The following is a 10,039-nucleotide window of genomic DNA, read 5'->3' as shown; positions in this document are numbered from 1 at the left end:
CTGCATGTGGACATGTAGTCAGTCAGTCCTGTGTGAAAAGAAAGGCAAAGAGAAGCATTAAATTGTGTGAATGATAATAGTGCCTAACTTTTGCTAGGATGGGCATTACCACCTTGCAAGGCTATACACAGGTTTGCAAGCACTTTTTCTGCCTCGCTTAACGAGCAATCTTGGCTCTTGGAAAAGTATGCTGCCCCTGCTAGTGCTCTGGATTGCTCTGAGGTTTTTGTCAGAGTCACCCTGGAGACAAGAAGTAGTTACCCTCTCTTAGGAGAATGCAGCCACTGTCTTGGAGTCAGGCAGCATAAATCTTTGATGCAAAGCTGCTATGAGGAAAGCTGACCTTGGTCTTGGGCTGACAAAGAGGGGCGGGATAAAAAAGAACACAGTATGTCATGGCACTCCCAGGTTAAGCATCGCTGTTGTTTCCTCCAATAAGAAACTGATAAAACATCTTTCGGACATATGATACCACTCAAATATAAGTGCCAAAAAAAGGACAAATAGCACATTTGACATTCACATCTGCGTAACCACCAGGCTGCTCAGAATTAATATGATCATATGATGACACTGAATTTTGATTACAACCTGTTCGTGCAAAATCAACACCAAGGAATCCAAGGAATGAGTTGAACTGTGAACTCGCTTGAAGGAATAATTTTGCAGGCTGATGAAAAAAAGGATTCCAGCTATGAGCTGCCTCCTTGGATTGCCCACCTCCCTCCAGAAAGAAGGTACAGGGGCTCCACTAACAAGCCAAACACACTTCAGGTAGCAAAAATAGGCCACCTCCAGCACAAGAAGTGTTGATTGCATCAGTATTTCATGTGTGTTACTTCGGAAGCACCAGAAACTGGAAAGGGCAATGACACTTCTAAACATAGCATACAAATGAGTACCAATTACAGTTCACTCTGTAACAAAACTATTTTTCACAGTATTTTCCACCCTGCCCCTTACTGAAAAAAAACCAGGAGTTAAAATTTTAAAAGGAGTCCAGAAAGGCTATGGAAAAAACAAAACAAAACAAAACAACATAGTTTATTTTGAACAAAAGCCAGACATCGGCTCCCTCTAGCCTCTCTGGAAATTCTCACTCCCTGCTATTTTGGGAGCTCAAGAGAGATATTGAGAAGATAGAAGATTCTTGCCTTAAAGAGTCTTTATGTTAAAAACTAGTGTATTCACAATACAACAGGGTAGACACATGCAAGCCTAGGTATGCATAGTGCTGCTGTTCCTGTGCAAGGAAAAGTAGATCCAAATGCAAGTACCTGCAGCCCGTTGGATGAAATATGCTCCAGAACAGACACCAGATGATACCTGGATAGTTCTTATGATTTACACTTGAAAAATGCTAGTAAGATTTCCAGTAATGCAGATGGCTGAAAATAATTGTATCATTAAATGGCTAAAGCAAAAAGCAGAATTTAAAGCCATATTGGAAGTTATTTTAAAGGCTGCAATGGCCAAATATGTCATCTAGTACTAATATCTACTACAATATCGTTATTGTACCCTTCCAGTTACGTCAATGCTCTGATGTGATTACAGAAATATCTCAGTTATCTTATGCTTGACTTGTTTTCCTCGATCAGGCTGTAATTTCTGTGTGTCACTAACGGGTTTGTCTCTGAATGACAGCTCTGGGCAAATTCTGCTTCTCAATGTGCCTGAAATCCCCACATGATTTAGGGAAACAGTTTCTGAGTGTTGAAGTATCATTTGGTTTCTAGCAATTGACAGGGAAGTATAGGCATTGTCCAAAGAACTAAGTCAGAAACCTACAGCCTTGGGAAAGCAAGAACAAAGGCATGCCTTAATTATAGTCCATGGAGAACTGGGTCTAAGAGAAACTCTAGTAAAGTATAACATGAAATTTTACAGACACAGTATCCCATCAGTACAGTACACCAATGTAATTGAATACATATGAAGAGGATAGAAAGACAAGAGAGTCAACCTGGATCATCTACCAAATACTGATGTTTGGAACAAGCAGACAAAATGTGTTATATACATAGAAGCAGACAAACAGCCATTGAAAGTGAACTGAATGGCTTTTAAGTGACCCTTCTGACAGTGCTAGAACACTAGACAGTGCCCCTGTTGCTTTCCACAAAACAGTTTCTGGCCAAATCAGTCACCTAGCCAAGACACCAGGAATATTTTTGTATGCAATATTACCCAGAGCCTTTGCTGAGTCACTTCGCATTTTTCTGTGCCTATCAATCAGCATATCAGTAGATATCAGAACTCAATTACTTATTCATGTAGTTGTATTAGCTCGGTATTTCCCAAAGTCCTGAGCTTTTGCTGGTAGCCTGCAGGTCTACCTTGCATTCATTCTGCTGCCTGCCTTACAGCATTATATTAATTGGTATAATTGCCCAGCAGAGAACTACCTGGCATGTCTCATTAGCATTCTTTAACTACAGCAGGACTGAATGGCATGTCATTTACTTGTAAAAACTATTCACTGTATAATACAAAAGTGACTGTAAACTGATCTCTAAGCTTTGGCTTCAGCTTGGACCTGACATTTTTATAGACATCTATACTTCATTCTGGTCGTTCATGACAACACATCCCCTTGACTAAGCTGTTGTCTGTTAACAAGCAATCTATCCTAATTCATTATCTCACATTTTATGAAGCATAGATAAACAAGAGCCTGGGAAATTCTTTTATTGTCTCTTTGACTTGTCAGTAGATGTTAACACTAATGCAAGCTATTTTCCCTCTTAGCTCCTACTTGCTGATTCCAGTGACTAAAAGGAAAATTCCATTTCAGCTGGAGTTACTTAAGTTTTGTAACACAAATATAAACTAACACAGTCTGCCTCCGTATTGGCCCCTCTACTCCAGCTTTCTTTCTGTCCCTTTTCTTTGCAGAAAGTGATGGCAATGAAGTCCACCTGACAAAAAAAATTCCTCAACGTAATCTGAGCAAGCCAACTAGATGAGAGTTCTCAAGAATTCCACTACAGAAGAGGCAAAACTGCACTTAAATTTGGGGAAACCAAGAAAAAAGGCAAGGAGGAAGAGGTTTCTATAGGAATTTGGAATCTGGTAGGCAGGTATCACAGTATCACAGTATGTTTGGGATTGGAAGGGACCTCAAAAGATCATCTAGTCCAATCCCCCTGCTGGAGCAGGAACGCCTAGGTGAGGTCACACAGGAACACGTCCAGGTAGGGAGAAATTGTCTCAAATCTAAATGCTTAAAACTCTTCACTCCAGTTTTAGAGATCTGAAACCTTTTATATTACCAGCCCTTTGTATAAACCAAGCAAAGCAAGCCAGACAACAGAATAAAGTTTTGCCTCGCAGCACAAGGTTGAGTTGCATAAAGCCTGGGTTCTTAGTGAATGATCTACAAGGAAACCTGTCTTTGCTCTCTACATAAATGTCATCACCTTAGTTGATCAAACTGGATTGTGTTTCTAGATGTAACATACTTAAACCCAAAAAGCATTTCAAGGCGGCAGAAGTAAAACAAATACTTTACTGCTTAAGCACAGGTTGGTTTATTTCTGAAAGAAAAAAATACTGTGTTCTGTAGGGAGTATATGCCATTTTCTATTTAGGCTGAGGAGGAATGCGCTTACTCTCACTAGTTAAATACAGAAATCCTGACTAGAATTAGTCTGCACACAGTCATCTTTATACTGAGTAGAGTGGGCAATATTATCACCCTAAATCTATCAGGATTTAATTTTGTGCCCACATTGGAGGTTCAGCATACTAAATGACTGGAAGGTACCACATCTGTGAAAGACTGATTTTTTGTAAGACACGCTTCAGTGTATTAACTGCTACACTGGCTCTAGAAAGGGCAGTTGTGAGAGGAGAAAACACGGTAAGAAAAATCACACAGACTGTTGGGAGACAAGCACATCTTCAAGAAAGGACGAAAGAAAATATTCACCTGATTTAAGTCATTAATTTAAAGTAGAAGTTGCTAAGCAAAGCACAATTAGGGCACGTTCTCTGTTCCATGAACTGCTTCTGGCTTTGAATCCACAAGCAAAATGTTCTGTTTTCCCCATTGTGGATAATTTTTGGAAAACTCCTCACATGGTAGACCCATAATGTTTACATTGCTTTGTAATGTGTATTTCCATCAAAATTTTGTTTGTACTGGAGCACCCATGGCCTTTTCACACCTGAAACTGAAGTAGTTAATAAAGCTAACAGGAACTGTTTATTTAAAGCAGCAAACACCTCTTACTGAGATTCAAGTAAAACAAAAAAATGGGCACTGGTTATTCTACACTAGTTTGAAGGAAATCCTGCAAAGCTGAGTAATGCATTTTGCAAATAAGTGTTCTTCTTCCCAAAACATTCTTACTATAAAAGTCTCAGTTACAGCAACTGATCAACTCTCACACGAAAAATAAGAAACATCTTTTCAGCACAGCGTTTGACAGAAGAGCAGACAACAAGGGGGGAAAGGAAATACAGGAAAATTTTTTTAAAAAATCCTTTATCTGCTTTTTTTTGTTTATTGCAAGGTGTGCTACCCTACTCTATATAAACCATTTGTAAATCAAAAACCAATTAAACTAGTTGCTGAAGCAAAATCTTCTACAGTAGGCTCCATCTGTAACTCATGCACAGATGCAGACACTGTAGATGCTCTTGGTTAATGCACCTACGTAATCTTTGGACTTTGAATAAATTCACAAGAGGAATGATGACTAAAATTAAAAATTGTACTACAAAAGAAATGTCAGAATAGAATAGTTTAATACACTGACTTCTGTCAAGCTGGCTGTAGGTGAAAGTCAGCTAACAAAAGAACATTTTAGCTGGCCTTTTAAAAGTGGTTCCTCTATAAAACTCCATTGTTTCATCTTGAGGTTCATAAATAATGCTGTGAGAATGACAGGTTATAATGCTGCAGAACTAATGGACTTCTACCAGCATGACATCCTTCCCCCTCTCCTCAGGAAAAAGGAGCACAATTTTCCTAGGCATATGAAAACACCAAAGGCAACAGCCACATTACATATTTAATTTCCATTTACCTCAGGAGTCAACAGAAACCTCTGAACAGGAAAAACATAAGATTTTTTTTGCCTCTTTTTTTTCTAATATTTTGCTAGTGAACAGTAAAACAGTAACCTTGTTTCCACCAGCAGAGTGACTTCTTAAAACAACAGTGATTTTATAGTTTGTGTTCTGGCAGGAATGAAAGTACGGCAAGAACAAGAAAAATAGTTCAAAGATGTCAAAGTAGATATAAATAAAATACACTTTATATACAAAATTATATTCCAGAAATAAATGGGTTATTGCACCACTTAAGTGTCCTAGGTAGTCTTAAACCATTTGGTAGTGTCTATTTGCCTTCTGTGCATCCTCCTGTCTCAGATGTTGGATTAACAGCTGCTCCACAGATATTTAAAATCAGGGTCTTAAGGGCTAACGTACATATCTATTGTTGCGCAATGATGCAGTCATGTGGTGACAAGAACTATGATAAAGTGTGTTTAGTACATTAATTCTGAATGTTCTTAAATACCAACAAACTATAAAATATTGTTGCTTTGCTCAAAATTCTTTAGCCTGGAGAAGGCTCCAGGGAAGACCTTATTGTAACCTTTCAGTACGTAAAAGGGGCTTATGAGAAAGATGGAGAGAGACTTTTACCAGGGTCTGTAGCGAAAGGACAAGGTGTAATGGTTTTAAATTAAAAGAAGGTAGATTTAGATTAGATATAAGGAAGACATTTTTTAGTATGTGGATGGTGAGACACTGGAACAGGCTGCCCAGGGAAGCTGTGGATGCTCCATCCCTGCGAGTGTTCAAGGCCGGGCTGGATGAGGCTTTGAGCAACCTGGACTGGTGGAAGGTGATCCTGCCCATGGCAGGGGTGTTGGACTAAGTGATCTTCAAAGTTCCCTTCCAACACAAGCCACTCTATGAAATTGCCAAAATATTCTTTAAAAATTACAATAAAACATCAATTCATCTCTTCAGGCACAAAACCATAGTACTATTAAAGGCAAAGGTCCACACAGGTAGGGCAACTTTAAAAAACCATTATCTTTGGATTTAAAGACTGTTGTTCAGAGGATGAACTATTTTTTCACCTGTCTGGACAGCATCTAGCATGCCAGTGCCATCACACCACAAGCAAGTGGTACAAACCACAAGCAAAATGACAAATTTAACCTAATCACTGACAAGTATGTCAATAGGGAAGCCTTAGGACTACATCGTCCTTTCAGATTGTGTTACATTTTATATAACCTTCGCCTTAAACAGGCATTAGTCAAACTGCACGCTACGTAATCAGCCTCTTTTTTTTCCCATTTGGGGTTCCATGTTTTTTTCCCAAAAGACTTCTGTGGGCTCAGGCTCACAGTAACCAGCCCAGATCTCCCAGTTTCTAAGAAGTCCAACAGTCCATGCCATCATAGTACTCAAGGTACAAGGGGCCCTACAGATTCTTAAGGTATCCCAATTTTAACCCAAGGCTGTTGCTAAGAGGAAGCAGTGATTTGCTTCTAGATGAAGAAACATTTAACTGAATCTTTTATGAATTATGTGAGGAAACCAACCATCTCCAATCTGTAATTATTGTTATCTGTCCAGCTCACTCACAGCACTTCTATAAAGAAGCAGGCTTTGGTTCCAGCTGTTGCACAGATGTACACTGGCAGGTGTCAAAAGCAAGGGAACTGAAGACAGTACTACTTGGACCAAACTGTTAACAGCACGGATCAGCCAACCTTATACATTCAAACACCTTGCCTTGAAAGTGAATTTCAGTTACTGGTAGACACATTAAAGCAAGTAAGATGACAATGTTGAGAATCAGCTTTAATTAAATGAAGAAAGGATGACAGCTTCCATTAAAATTGCATTTATGCACCACCAGAAAACCTCTAACTTACCAAAACCTAATTTATCAAGTTAGCTTTGTCCTGCCTTACGCCTGTTCTCTAAGTAACAGAAACATTCAAGGCAATACATACATCTGTGATGGTGATGTATTAAAGGGGAGGTTAGAGAAAAGACATTTCACCAGCACTAGCATATCCATGTAAAATGCCGTGCACCGAAGCTGCAAAAAAAGTAAACTATATAAACAGTTTTTAGTTCAGTACTCAGTATTCATAGTCATCAGCACAAGGATTCAGATTTCAGACTTTTTTCTTTAAATCTCAAATAAGGTTTCTTGCTTGAAAACCACTCGAACACTTATCTTTGTGTCTTGTGGCACTTAAATGACCTGATTTTTATGCTTCACACTTCAGAAAAATCAGGACGCTTATTTGCATTCATAAGTAACAAGTCAGATGCCCATTCCCTCACTTCCCCACAGATAGAGGCTCTCATCTGCAGCATACAAGAACACTGGGGGCTGAGATTACAAGACTGCTGTTAATCCTGCTTGATATCAGACAAGCCATTTGTCCCTCCAGAAGCATTATTGCTTTGGCAGTAAGTGGATTATAAAAGTGGATTTATTATCAGCCCCTTGATTGCTCTGCAGATGTTTTAAATTTATTGCTACCCAGCTTGATGTTCCCTATATTAGCTGTTTTCAAAGTCTTCAAAAACACAGTTTAGCAATTAGAATACAGCTTATAATTACTCTTTTTAACAACAAAAAAAATACATTAGGAGAGTGCTTTATTAAATAACTATGACTCAAAAGAAAACCACGTTTAGTCAAAGGACAGAGAAGTTCATTATGTAAATTAAACTATTCAAATGTTGTAACAGGAGTATGTGTAAGATTTGCAGCAAGTCTACCTTAAAATCAAATACATTCCACCAGGCAACACACCTCCTTAAGCATTTGCTTAAAACTTAGGCACAAACCACAGCACATGCTTAAGTGCCTTCAATTAATTTCTGCCACAGTGGTGTGTAATTCACAGAAGTGAACTCATACAATATAGCACTGATACAACAGTAACGTACCAAAGCATGACACATTTTACTGCACAAACACAATATTTGTTATTTTCACAGTAAGACTGCGGAATATCCTAAGCCCCACAAGGATTAATTACCTGTACTAACAGTGTTTGTGTTGCCTCATAACCTCAGCTACAGGACAAGGAAACAAAATATATACAGCTCCTTCTTTCAAAAGCAAAGAAAGGGCAGATTGCCACTGGCAGCCAAGTACTCTTATTTTCAACAAGTCTTCCATCCTTACCTCAGCAAATACATCTTTTGTGAGCACTGAATCCATCTTAAATAGAAAGGGCTGGTGATCAGTGGCACAAAGTCTAGTTGGAGGTCACTAATTAGCATGGGGTCAATAGTGGATTTAATCTTGTTCAACATCCTGGAGCACCTCTCACATGAGATGCTGGGACTGGAGCATCTCTTATATGAGGAAAGGCTGAAGAGATGTTCCCTCCAAACATCAGGAACCACTTTTTCCCTGTGAAGGTGACTGAGCACTGGCACTGGTTGTCCAGGGAGACCACGGAGTCTCTGTCCCTGGAGATATTAAAACGCCACACGGACACAGCCCTGGGCAACCAGCTGTAGGTAAACATGTGTGAGCACAGTAGTTGGACCAGATGACTTCCAGTGGGTCTCTTCCAACCTCAACATTTATGTAATTGTGTGATATGTTGAAATTTGCTTAAAAGAGGAAAGACACTCCACTGTATTTCCCCTCTTTTTATTATTCTGATTTCTTCCAAAAATAGCATAACAATGTACTTTCAAATGAAATTTCATACAAGAAATCTAACAAAACTAGTGTTGATACACACAAATTTCAGTGAAACACTTCAGCATTTCTAAAGTGTCAGTGTTTTTCAGCTAGGTTCACAAGTACTAATTCTAGCAGACAAGAGAGTCTTGTTTTCTTAATTTCAGCAGCAGAACAGACTGGGATTCTACTGCTTTGATGAAGTTACAGGTGTTCTTCTATACAATAAACAAACAACCAAAAAAATCAGGAGTCATGGAGGAAGAAGTATGACCTCATTACAGGGGGAAGGCAACACAACTACAAACTCAAGTAATTTGAATGTTTAACTCTGTAACAGAAATGTTCCTTCCTAGGTTTATCATAACTTTTCAGAATACTCATGTACCCTCAGCTTTGCATCATTTCATCTCTATGTAAACTACACTAACCAACAGCAGCAAACAGGTACTGTTAGCCCAAGAAGGGAGGAAAACCCATGAAGTACCCATGCACTCCCATTATTGGGTGGCTACAAGCATGTGGAAAGCATAGCAAACACTATGTCAGAAATCCCTAAACCAGCTCTAAGAGACTTGACAGGAAGTTAATATGGTAGCCAGAAACCGTTCTGCCTACTAATATCATTAGATTACATTCCCAAACAAAATATTTGGCTCTAATTTGGGGACTGTTATCCACATGCACCAGGGTGTGTACAAACATACGCAGCCCTCCCTCCCAGAGTGAACTTCTCGCATCTTCAAATGTTATACAGGCTCCACTTCCAGTTCGTTGACCATGTTCCTAATGCCTTAAGGATTGCAATGAAGTCCCATCACCACCTCATCCTTCTGCTGAGCCCATTTGGAACTTTACAAAACAAGAAACACATCCTAAGATCTGTCTAATAAGCTACAGGAGACATTAAAACTACCAAAATTCAGGAGAGTCTTTAATACAATAGAAAATGTTCAGTAATCTAAGTTCAGCAGCTGTTATTGGTTACCGCACAGTCACATTTGGAAAAACAACACAGATTTAAAACTCTAGAAATTAAATTCTTTCAGAGCAGTTTTGTATAGAACAAACCCATTTAATCTTAAAAGCACCATGAAGTGACACTACATATCGGCAAGCACAAAAAACAAGATCATGGGACTTTACCATGTAAACTACACCTTGATTCCCACTAAGGTAGATTTACACTGCAGGCTTGAGCACAGCACAGAGGTATTCAAATTGACTCAGGTATTATTAGCCACTTAGCTCTGCATGCAATGTAGACATACCCTATATGTCTGAATATATCTCATAATGAATTAACTGAGCTCTGTGGTACAATATTTAGGCCCTCATTCT

The sequence above is a fragment of the Nesoenas mayeri genome, assembly GCF_963082525.1.
Source record: "Nesoenas mayeri genome assembly, chromosome: 2".
NCBI classification, from domain to species: Eukaryota; Metazoa; Chordata; class Aves; order Columbiformes; family Columbidae; genus Nesoenas; species Nesoenas mayeri.
The sequence above is the reverse complement of the archived record's forward strand: the minus strand, read 5'-3'. Positions refer to the sequence as shown.